Below are 13,143 nucleotides of genomic sequence, written 5' to 3' on the forward strand. Positions count from 1 at the left end.
CCTAAGTCAATGATAAAACTAGAGGTGCCTGGGTGGCTCAGTCGGTTGAGCATCTGCCTTCGGCTTAGGTCGTGATCCCGGGGTCCTGCTTCTCCCTCTGTCTGACGCTTGCCTGCTTGTGTGCGCTCTCTCTTTCTCTCTCTGTCAAATAAATAAATAATCTAAAAAAAATAAGAAAATTATTCTCCTTGACTCTTGTCCAAGGAAAAAGATAATCATATTTTTTAAAAAATGATAAAACTAAAATTAAGTCCTCTCATATGTTTGGAAATTTTAATGTACAAATGTAAATTTTAAAATACACTTCCAAATAACTGACCGGTGCAAGAAGAATTATAATGAAAATCTAACAACAGAGCTGAACAACAAAGAAAACACTACATATGAAAATGAATAGGGGCGCCTGGATGGCTCGGTCAGTGAAGCATCTGCCTTTTGCTCAGGTCATGATCCCAGGGTCCGGGGATCAAGCCCCTTGTCGGGCTTCCTGCTCGGCAGGGAGTCTGCTTCTCCCTCTCCCTCTGCCCCTCCCCCCCCACTCGTGCTTGCCCCCCTCTCACTCTTCTCTCTCTGTCTCAAATAAATCTTTATTTTTTTTTAAAGATTTTATTTATTTGACAGAGAGAGACACAGCGAGAGAGGGAACACAAGCAGGGGGAATGGGAGAGGGAGAAGCAGGCTTCCCGCCGAGCAGGGAGCCCGATGCGGGGCTCGATCCCAGGACCCTGGGATCATGACCTGAGCCGAAAGCAGACGCCAAACCACTGAGCCACCCAGGCGCCCCTTGAATAAATAAAATCTTTAAAAAAAAAAAACATATAGGATGTTGCTCAAGCAGTGCTTCGGAGGAAATGTATAGCCTTAAAAAGAATAAGATGAGCACCAACTCAGGAAGCTAGAAAAACCACAGCAGAATAAACCCAGAGAAAGTAGAAAAAAGGAAATCACAAAGACAGCAGAAATTAATGAAATGGAAAAAAGAAAGATCAATAAAGCCAAAAGTTTGTTCTCTGAAATTAGCAAAATAAACCAGTCTGGTGAGAATGAAAGGAGAGAATGTATAACTAGACAATCCTAGGAAGGAAAAGAGGGATAAAGCGACAGATAACAACAGCTGTGTAGTACTTGCTTCTAAAAACACCATGAAAATGACAGGAAGGGGATGACAAGTGCAGAAAGGAGTAAGTTCACCACAGAAAAGGAGAGGAGTGAGTGCCTACCGAGAATGTTTTAGAAGCTGGAAAACAGGTGGAAGAGGCAGCCAGGGGCAGGGGCTGGAAGCACCAGATACCGCAGAAGAGAATATGTATGTCTGGTGATAGGGGGCAGACAGGAGGATTGATTGGAAATCTATATAAGAAGCTGCTAGATATCTCACACACACACACACACACACACACACACACACACACACACAGAAGCTTCTAAATATTCACATCTTTGCCCCACCTCTTGCCGAAGACCCTGCATTTCCACAGCCCGAGTGGCGCAGTCGGTTAAGCATCCGACTCTTGGTTCCGGCTCGGGTTGTGATCTCAGGGTCCTGGGATCGAGCCCCCCGTCAGGCTCCACGCTCAGTGCACGGTCTGCTTAAGCGGCTCCCTCTCCCTCTGCCCTTCCTCTTTGTCTCTCTCTACATGTAATAAAGAAATCTTTAAAAAAAAGAAGGTCTGTGGAAATGCAAATCAAGGTCATGGTGAAATATCCTTTTATTCCCACTGATTGGCAGAAATGAAAGAGTGACAATCCCGAGTATTGGCAGTGACATGGAGTAGCAGGAATCCATACACTGCGGGGGAGGGGGGCGGTGTTCTGGAAACTGACATAACCACTTTGGAAGAGAATTTGGCATTATCTAATAGAGTCGAAGATGTACGTGTTTATGACCTAAGAGTGTCACTCCTGGGCACATCCTAGAGAAGGTCTTTTACAAATAAACCAGATCACACGTACAAATCGTTCACAGCAGCATTGTTTACAATACACCAAGGCTAGAAACAAGCCATCTTCTCTGTATCATTCCAATTGTAGTACATGGGCTGCCGAAGTGAGCACTCCACAAAAGGAGTGGATCAAGTACGGCTGTATGCATCAACTTGGATTATGTCACAAACGTAATGTGGAATTAAAGCAACAAGTTAGAGGGGCGCCTGGGTGGCTCAGTCGTTAAGCGTCTGCCTTCGGCTCAGGTCATGATCCCAGGGTCCTGGGATCAAGCCCCGCATTGGGCTCCCCGATCCGCGGGAAGCCTGCTTCTCCCTCTCCCACTCCCCCTGCTTGTGTCCCCTCTCTCACTGTCTCTCTCTCTGTGTCAGATAAATAAATAAAAAATCTTTAAAAAAAATAAAAAATAAATAAAGCAACAAGTTAGAGAAACATACACCCGGTTACGATTCTATTCATATAAAGTTCAAAAGATGCAAAACTAATGTTGTTTAGGGATAATGCATATTTGGGAAAAGTATAAAGAAAAACAAGGAAAGGGTACTGGTGGCCTCTGTTGCGGGGGAGGACGGGACACGGGGGCCCCAGAGGCTTTGGAGTGCAGTCATCCAGCTGACGGCGGGGACACAGGTGTAGTGCTTTATCATCATTCTCTAGACAATTCGCAGAACTGCTGCGTGCTCTTGTGTGTGCATGTGGTTGAGAACCTGCCATTTTTATAGGTCAAAATAGCTGACTATTAAGCAGTTTCATCTGACTTTTGACCTACCAAATTTCGTAATAATAGAATAAAACCAAAAGACTTTATGCTAATAAATGTAAACTGTGATGAAATGGGCATGCTCCTAAGAAAATATTGTTTATCAAAAACTAACTCAAAGGACGCCTGGGTGGCTCAGTCTGTTGAGCATCTGCCTTCAGCTCAGGTCATGATCCCGGGGTCCTGAGATCGAGTCCCACTTCGGGCTCCCTGCTCAGCGGGGAGCCTGCTTCTCCTTCTGCCTGCCGCTCCCCCTGCTTGTGATCTCTCTCTGACAAATAAATAAAATCTTCAAAAAAAATTAACTCAAAATAGAAAAACTCATCCAAAAATTCATGTGGAATCTCAAGGGACACCAAATAGCCAAAAAAATTCTGAAAAGGAAGCACAAAGTTGGAGGAGTCACACTTCCGGATTTCAAAACCTGATGCAAAGCTACAGGAACCCAGACAGTGTGGTAGTGGCATGAAGACAGACAAACAGGCCTGTAGAACAGAGTAGAGGCCCAGGCATAAATCTTGACGTATGTGATCAAATGACCCTTGACAAGGGTGCCACAACCATTCAATGGGGGAAAAGACAGTCTCTGCAACAAATGGTGCTGGGAAAACTGGACAGCCACATGCAGAAGAATGAAACTGGACCGCTATCTTACATCATATACAAAAAGCAACTCAACACCATTTACAGGCCTAAACATAAGACCTAAAACTGTAAAACTCCTAGAAGAAAACATAGGGGGCAAAGCATCATGACATTGGATTTGGCAATGACTTTTTGGAAATGACACCAAAAGCACAGGCAAAAACAGCAAAGAGTAGACAAATGGAACTACACCAAACTGAGAAACTTTAGTGCATCCAAGGACTGTGCAATCAACAGAGTGCAAGGCCCCCCATGGAATGGGAGAAAATATCTGCAAATCATACATCTGAGAAGGGCTTACTATCTGGAATACATAAAGAACTCCTACAACTCAACAACAAAAAAATCAAAGTCTCCAATTAAAAACTGGGCAAAGCAGGGGCACCTGGGTGGCTCAGTCGTTAAGCGTCTGCCTTAGGCTCAGGTCATGGTCCCGGGGTCCTGGGATCGAGCCCCGCATCGGGCTCCCTGCTCTGCGGGGAGCCTGCTTCTCCCTCTGCCGCTCTCTCTCTCTCTCTGTCTCTGTCTCTCATGAATAAATAAATAAAATCTTTAAAATAAAATAAAATAAAATAAATAAAATAAAAAATGGGCAAGGGTGCCTGGGTGGCTCGGTCGTTAAGTGTCTGCCTTCAGCTCAGGTCATGATCCCAGGGTCCTGGGATCGAGCCCCGCATCAGGCTCCCTGCTCTGCAGGGAGCCTGCTTCTCCCTCTGCCTCTGCCACTCCCCCTGCTTGTGCTCCCTCTCTCTGACAAATAAAAAAAATCTTTTTTTTTTTTAAAAAAGAGTCTCTTATGGTTTGTCTCCCTCTTTGATTTCATCTTATTTTATTCTTCCCTCCCTTCCCCTATAATCCTCTGTTTTGATTCCACACGAGTGAAATCATATAATTGTCTTTCTCTGATTGACTTATTTCGCTTAGCATAATACCCTCTAGTTCCACCCACGTTGTTGCAAATGGTAAGATTTCATATTTTGATGGCTGAGTAATAGTCATTTATTTATTTATTTATTTATTACCTCTTCTTTGTCCATTCATCTGTCAATGGACATCTGGGCTCTTTCCATAGTTTGGCTATTGTGGGCATTGCTGCCATAAACATTGGGGTGCAGGTGCCCCTTCGGATCACTATGTTTGAATCCTTTGGGTAAATACCTAGTAGTGCAATTGCTGGGTCATAGGGTAGCTCTATTTTTTTTTTAAGATTTTATTTATTTATTTGAGAGAGAGAATGAGATAGAGAGCATGAGAGGGGGGAGCATCAGAGAGAGAGGCAGACTCCCTGCTGAGCAGGGAGCCCGACGTGGGACTCAATCCTGGGACTCCAGGATCATGACCTGAGCCGAAGGCAGTTGCCCAACCAACTGAGCCACCCAGGCGCCCGGGTAGCTCTATTTTTAACCTCCATACTGTTTTCCAAAGTGGCTGCACCAGTTTGCATTCCCACCAACAGTGTAAGAGGGTTCTCCTTTCTCTGCATCCTTCTCCAACATTTGTTGTTTCCTAAGTTGTTGATTTTAGCCATTCTGACTGGTGTGAGGTGGTATCTCATCATGGTTTTGATTTGTATTTCCCTGATGCCGGGCGATGTTGAGCATTTTCTCATGTTGGCCATTTGGATGTCTTCTTTGGAGAAATGTCTATTCATTTCTTCTGCCCATTTCTTGGATGGATTATTTGTTCTTTGGGTGTTGAGTTGGATAAGTTCTTTATAGATTTTGGATACTAGCCCTTTATCTGATAAGACATTTGCAAATATTGGGGCGCCTGGGTGGCTCAGTTGGTTAAGCGTCTGCCTTCGGCTCAGGTCATGATCCCAGGGTCCTGGGATCGAGCCCCACATCGGGCTCCCGGCTCAGCGGGAAGCCTGCTTCTCCCTCCCCACTCCCCCTGCTTGTGTTCCTGCTCTCGCTGTCTCTGTCTCTGTCAAATAAATAAATAAAATCTTTAAAAAAAAAAAAAAGACATTTGCAAATATCTTCTCCCATTCTTCGATTGTCTTTTGGTTTTGTCGACTGTTTCCTTTGCTTTGCAAAAGTTTTTTATCTTAATGAAGTCCCAATAGTTCATTTTTGCCTTCGTTCCCCTTGTCTTTGAAGACTGTCTAGCAAGAAGTTGCTGCGGCTGAGGTCAAAGAGGTTGCTGCCTGTGTTCTCCTCTAGGATTTTGATGGACTCCTGTCTCATATTTAGGTCTCTCACCCATTTGGGTTTATTTTTGTGTATGGTGTAAGAAAGTGGTCCAGGGGTGCCTGGGTGGCTCAGTTGTTAAGCATCTGCCTTCGGCTCAGGTCATGTTCCCAGGGTCCTGGGATCGAGCCCCGCATCGGGCTCCTTGCTCTGTGGGGAGCCTGCTTCTCCCTCTTCCACTCCCCCTGCTTGTCTTCCCTCTCTTGCTGTGTCTCTCGCTGTCAAATAAATAAATAAAATCTTAAAAAAAAAAAAAAAGAAAGTGGTCCAGTTTCATTCTTCTGCATGTGGCTGTCCAAATTTCCTAACAGCATTTGTTGAAGAGACTGTCTTTTTTCCATTGGACATTCTTTCCTGCTTTGTCGAAGATTAGTTGACCATAGAGTTGAGGGTCCATTTCTGGGCTCTCTATTCTGTCCCATTGAGCTATGTGTCTGTTTTTGTGCCAGCACGTGCTCATGCTGTCTTGGTGATGACAGCTTTGCAACTGAGCTTGAAGTCCGGAATTGTGATGCCTCCAGTTTTGGTTTTCTTTTTTTAACAGTCCTTTGGCTATTCAGGGTCTTTTCTGGTTCCATACAAATTTTAGGATTGTTTGTTCCAGCTCTGTGAAAAATGTTCACGGTATTTTGATAGGGATTGCATTAAATGTGTAGATTGAAAGCAGAGATACTTGTATATCCAAGTTCACAGCAGGAATATTCACGATAGCCAACCTGAGCGCCCATCAACTGATGAATGGTTGAACAAAATGTGGTCTATCCACACAATGGAATATTATTCTTTCTGAAAAAGGAAGGAAATCCTGCCATACACAGCTACAACATGGATGAACCCCGAGGACATTATGCCAAGTGAAAGAAGCCAGTCACAAATGACAAATACTGTATGATTCCACTTCTATGAGGTATCTAAAGTAGTGAAATTCGTAAAAACGGAAAGTAAAATGATAGGTGCCAAGGGCTGGAGGAAGGGGCCAAAGGAGAGTTGTTTGATAGGTATAGAGTTTCAGCTTTACAAGATAAAGGTTCTGGAGATCTGTTTCATAACAGTATAAGCATACTTAACACTAAAGTATGCTGAACTGTAAAACGGTCAGGATGGGAAATTGTATGTGATGAATTTCTTACCACACACACAAAAAAATTGACTCAAGGAAAAGCAGAAAACCTGAACAGTCCCATAATTATTAAAGAAATTGGATCAGTAGTTTAAAATGTATGGATAGAGGGGCAAGAGACTGTAAAACCAAGGTCTGTAGATGAATTTTATCAGATCTTCAAGAAATGAATAACCCCTCTGTCAGATAAATTGTTCCAAGGAAGAGAAAAAGAAAAAAAAAAAAAAACGCTCTCCCAACGCATTTTATGATGTCTCTATACCAAAGTTCAGCAAGGGTAATACAAGGCAGAAAGAAAGAGGCTGGGGGGGAGTGAGGGAGGGAGAAAGGAAGGAAGGAAGGAAGAGAAAAAAAGAAAGGCAATCCAATCCAGAACTATATATGAAAAAAATACACCATGACATGGTTAAGTTTAGCCCAGAAAACGCAAAGGTGGTTTAACATTAGAAAATCAATTAATGTGGGGCGCCTGGGTGGCTCAGTCGTTAGGCCTCTGCCTTCAGCTCAGGTCATGATCCCAGGGTCCTGGGCTCAAGCCCCGCATCGGGCTCCCTGCTCGGCGGGAGGCCTGCTTCTCCCTCTCCCGCTCCCCCTGCTTGTGTTCCCTCTCTCGCTGTCTCTCTCTCTGTCAAATAAATAAATAAAATCTTAAAAAAAAATCAATTAATGTAATTTGCCATATTAATGGATGGGAGGAAGAAACTCCTGTCACCATCTCAATGCTCTGGGAAAAAGCATTTGATAAAATTCCACACATAGCAAGCTGGGACTGACAGGGAATCTCCTTACTCTCATAAAGGTGTCTACCAAACACCCCCCCGCAACACTGTACTTAACGGTTAAACATTGAGAACATTCCCTTTGCTTTTTTTTCCTTTTTTTTTAAGATTATTTATTTATTTGAGAGAGAGAGAGAGTGTGTGCACGAGGTGGGGGGAGGGGCAGGGGGAGAGGAAGAAGCAGACTCCCCGCTGACAGGGAGCCCAATGACAACGTGGGGCTCCATCCGACGGGGGCTCGATCCGACTGGGCCTCGATCCGACAAAGTCCATCTAGTCCAATGTGTCCTTCAAAGCTCTTGTTTCTTTGTCTGGTTTTGGGATCAGGGTAATGCTGACCTCATAGAATGAGTTTGGAAGTTTTCCTTCCATTTCTTTTTTTTTTTAATTTTTTAAAGATTTTTATTTATTTATTTGAGAGAGAGAGAGAGAGAGAGCACATGAGAGGGGGGAGGGTCAGAGGGAGAAGCAGGCTCCCTGCTGAGCAGGGAGCCCGATGTGGGACTCGATCCCGGGACTCCAGGGTCATGACCTGAGCCGAAGGCAGTCGCTTAACCAACTGAGCCACCCAGGCGCCCTTTCCTTCCATTTCTATTTTTTGGAACAGCTTCAGCAGAATAGGTATGATTTCTTCTTTAGGGGTTTGGTAGAATTCCCCTGGGAAGCCATCTGGCCCTGGATTCTTGTTTCTGGGGAGTTTTTTGGTTACTGCTTCAATTTCCTTGCTGGCTATTGGTCTGTTCAGATTGTCTCTTTCTTCCTATTTCAGTCTTGGTAGTTTATAAGTGTCCAGGAACGCATCCATTTCTTCCAGATTGCCTAGTTTGTTGGCATATAGCTGTTGGTAATAAGTTCTAATAATTGTCTCTATTTCCTTGGTATTGACTGTGATTTCTCCCCTTTCATTCATGATTTTGTTAATTTGGGTCCTTTCTCTTTTCTTTTTGATAAGTCTGGCCAGGGGTTTATCAATCTTGTTAATTCTTTCAAAGAACCAGCTTCTAGTTTCATTGATCTGTTCTACTGTTCTTCTAGTCTCTATTTCATTCATCTCTGCTCTATTCTTTATTATTTCTTTTCTCCTGCTTGGTTTAGGCTTTATTTGCTGTTCTTTCTCCAGATCCTTTAGGTGTAAGGTTAGCTTTTGCATTTGGGATTTTTCTAATATTTTGAGAGAGGCCTGGATGGCTATGTACTTCCCTCTAAGGACAGCCTTTGCTGTATCCCATAGGTTCTGGACCGATATGTTTTCATTTTCATAGGTTTGCATGAACTGTTTAAGTTTCTTTTTAATTTCCTGGTTGAATGACCCATTCATTCTTCAGCAGGATGCTTTTTAACCTCCAAGTATTTGCATTCCTTCCAAATTTTTCCTTGGGGTTGAGTTCCAGTTTCAATGCACTGTGGTCTGAAAACCTGCAGGGAATAATCTCAGTCTTTTGGTATCGGTTGAGACCTGATTTGTGACCCAGTATGTGATCTATTCTGGAAAACGTTCCATGTGCACTCAAGAAGAATGAGTATTCTGTTGTTGTAGGATGGAATGTTCTGTATATGTCTACAAAGTCCATCTAGTCCAATGTGTCCTTCAAAGCTCTTGTTTCTTTGTTGATCTTCTGCTTAGATGATCTGTGTTGAAGTTTCCTACTATTAGTGTATTATTATCAATATGATTCTTTATTTTGGTTAATAGTTGGTTTATGTAGTTGGCTACTCCCGTGTCCCTCTACATCTCTTACTACAGTCTTTGGTTTAAAATCTAATTTGTCTGGGGCGCCTGGGTGGCTCAGTCGTTAAGCGTCTGCCTTCGGCTCAGGTCATGATCCCAGGGTCCTGGGATCGAGCCCCACATCGGGCTCCCTGCTCCGCGGGAAGCCTGCTTCTCCCTCTCCCACTCCCCCTGCTTGTGTTCCTGCTCTTGCTATGTCTCTCTCTGTCAAATAAATAAATAAAATCTTCAAAAATAAAAAAATAAAATCTAATTTGTCTGATAATGAGAATTGCTACACCAGCTTTCTTTTGAGGTCCATTGGCATGATAAATGGTTCTCCATCCCCTCACTTTCAATCTAGAGGTGTCTTTAGGTTCAAAATGAGTCTCTTGTAGATAGCATATGGATGGGTCCTGCTGTTGTATCTATTCTGAAACCTTGTGCCTTTTGATGGGAGCACTCAGCCCACTCATGTTGAGAGTGACTATACACAAAGATAAACTCAAAATGGGTGAAAGACCTAAATGTAAGACAGGAATCCATCAAAATTCTAGAGAAGAACATAGGCAGTAACCTCTTCGACATTGGCCACAGCAACTTCTTTCAGGACATATCTCTAAAGGCAAGGGAAACAAAAGCAAAAATGAACTTCTGGGACTTCATCAAGATAAAAAGCTTCTGGACAGCCAAGGAAACAGTCAACAAAACAAAGAGGCAACCCACAGAATAGGAGAAGATATTTGCAAATGACATTACGGATAAAGGGCTAGTATCCAAGATCTATAAAGAACTTATCAAACTCAACACCTGAAGAACAAATAATCCAGTCAAGAAATGGGCATGAGCAGACACTTCTCCAAAGAAGACCTACAAATGGCTAACAGCCACATGAAAAAATGTTCAACATCACTGGGCATCAGGGAAATACAAATCAAAACCACAATGAGATACCACCTTACACCAGTTAGAATGGCTAAAATGAACAAGACAGGAAACAACAAGTGTTGTTGGCGAGGATGTGGAGAAAGGGGAACCCTCTTACACTGTTGGTGGGAATGCAAGTGGGTGCAGCCACTGTGGAAAACAGTGTGGAGGTTCCTCAAAAAGTTGAAAATAGAGCTACCGTACAACCCAGCAATTGCACTCCTGGGTATTTACCCCAAAGATACAGACATAGTGAAAAGAAGGGGCACATGCACCCCAATGTTTATAGCAGCAATGTCCACAATGGCCAAACTGTGGAAGGAGCTGAGATGCCCTTCAACACATGAATGGATAAAGAAGGTGTGGTCCATATATACAATGGAATATTACTCAGCCATCAGAAAGGATGAATACCCACCATTCGCATCGACATGGATGGAACTGGAGGGGATTATGCTAAGTGAAGTAAGTCAAGCAGAGAAAGACAATTATCATACGGTTTCACTGATATGTGGAACATAAGAAATAGCGCAGAGGACCACGGGGGAAGGGAGGGAAAACTGAATGGGAAGAAATCAGAGAGGGAGACAAACCATGAGAGACTCTGGACTCCGGAAAACAAACAGGGTTACAGAAGGGCAGGGAGTGGGGGGATGGGGTAACCAGGTGATGGGTATTAAGGAGGGCACGTGTGGTGCTGAGCACTGGGTGTTATAAGCAACTAATGGATCGTTGAACACTACGTCAAAAACTAATGATGTATTATATGTTGGCTGATTGAACGTAATAAAAAAAAAAAAGAAACTAGCTAAAAGGACTGGAAAAGAAGAAACACGATAGTCATTAGTGGCAGATGAGATGATTGTGTAAGTAGAAAAAGGAACAGAGGGGCTCCTGGGTGGCTCAGTCAGTGAAGCCTCTGCCTTTGGTTCAGGTCATGATCCCGGGGTTCTGGGATCGAGCCCTGTGTCAGGCTCTCTGCCCCGCGGGGAGCCTGCTTCTCCTTCTCCCTCTGCCTGCCGCTTCCCCCTGCTTGTGCTTTCCCTCTCTCTCTGTCAAATAAGAAAATAAATAAATAATCTTTTTTAAAAGATTTTACTTATTTATTTGACAGAGAGAGAGACACAGCGAGAGAGGGAACGCAAGCAGGGGGAGTGGGAGAGGGAGAGGCAGGCTTCCCGCGGAGCAGGGAGCCCGATGCGGGGCTCGATCCCAGGACCCTGGGATCATGACCTGAGCTGAAGGCGGATGCTTCACTGACTGAGCCACCCAGGCGCCCCATAAATAAATAAATAATCTTTTTTTTTTTTAAGATTTTATTTATTTATTTGACAGAGAGAGAGACAGCGAGAGAGGGAACACAAGCAGGGGGAGTGGGAGAGGGAGAAGCAGGCTTCCTGCCGAGCAAGGAGCCCGATGCGGGGCTCGATCCCAGGACCCTGGGATCATGACCTGAGCCGAAGGCAGACGCTTAACCGACTGAGCCACCCAGGTGCCCCTAAATAAATAATCTTAAAAAAAAAAAAAAAGGCACAGAATCCACAAAAGGAATCCAAAAAGAATCATTAGACTTCACACCAACGACACAGCCAGAAGGTCACTGAGAAAGAAGACAGACAGCATTTACCGTGGCATCAGAAGTCTAACATATGAGGCGCCAGTCCTCTAGGGAAACAGTATATTTAAAAGATCTTAATAAAGAGAGAGATACACTATGTTCATAGAAGGGGAAACAATATTTTAGAGATAGCCAGTCTCCAAAGTGATTCAGAATTCAACAGAATCTCTATTTACCCCTTCAAAGAAATTCCAACAGACTTTTTCCTAGAACTTGACAAGCTGTTTCTTAAACCTTTAAGGAAAACTAAAAGCCCTAGAATAGGCAAGAAAATTTTGAAAGATGGTAAGGAGAAGGAGCAACAAACCGAGGGGGAAAGCAAGGAGAAGGAAAAGGGGAAAGGGGAGAAAAGGAAGCTTTAAAGCTTTCGTAAGTGTAGCAGGGGCAGACAAAGACACCAAAGGGACAGAGGGGGAGCCGCCTGGCCACCTGGGCCTGGACCGGGCACGTAACCAAGGGCTAAGCGCACGTCAGTGGCTGGATGGGCTGAACGCTGGGGCTCAGACGACAGCCCTCCATGTGGAAAAGGAGAAAATGTGACCCTTACCTCACACCACCTGCGTACAAATCCACTCTAGATGACTTGAAGAATACCTGAATATGGAAATCTATTTTTAAAAATTAGAAAAGAGACCCAGGAAACAATTTCTATGATCTTGGGTAAGGCTCTCCTGGATTCTCCTGCCTCCACTGCCTCCACCCTACCCAACAGGATTCTGCCTCCTCCACCCAGGGCCACCAGCTTACACTTGTCCAAATTCAAAGCTATTTACAAGGTCATGGTGACATAAGTCTAGGTTCTCCCTGATTTGCTCACCTCCGCACCCACCTGCAGGCCGTCTCCCCTCCTGCCCAGCGCCTGCCTTGGTTCATGGTTCAGGGCCACATGGCCTGATGGTTAAGTACAGGGGGCCTGCAGGTGACTCTTAGCCTGGCCACTAGCTGGCCATGCAACTTTGTGCAGGTTTCCCATCCTCCCGTGCCTCAGTTTCCCCACCTTTGAACTGGAGGAAATAACTGTACCCCCTCCAGGGTCATCAGAAGGAGTGAATGAGTTAACAGAACAGAACAGAACACTTAGACCAGCCCTGGTTGTCAGGAAGACATCAGCAGGAGCAGAACTGTGTGGTTCAAGGTCAGCTTAAATCTCACTTCCTCTGTGAAGTTCTCCCTGAGACTTGGCTCCCCTCCTTGGTGCCCCACTGTGTCCTCCCTCCAGAGATGGGCTCTTCTGGCAGTGGAGCCTCATCTGTTGGCAAGTAGTTCTGCCCCTGAGGCCCCGGAGACTCTTGGATCGGGTGGCGGTGGGCTTTGTCTCTGGACAGTGCCACCGCAAGGCGCTTAGGAATGGAAGGCTACGGAATGCCCTCCTGCCCACGCAATGGGAGGGCACGGCCCCCGCTCTCACCTGCTCCAGCTAGGTGCCCACCGTGGCCGGCAGAGGGCAGCA

This window comes from Mirounga angustirostris, unplaced genomic scaffold (genome assembly GCF_029215605.1).
Source record: "Mirounga angustirostris isolate CCGP_5_RB_7025 unplaced genomic scaffold, mMirAng1.0.hap1 SCAF_11, whole genome shotgun sequence".
Classification (NCBI taxonomy): Eukaryota; Metazoa; Chordata; class Mammalia; order Carnivora; family Phocidae; genus Mirounga; species Mirounga angustirostris.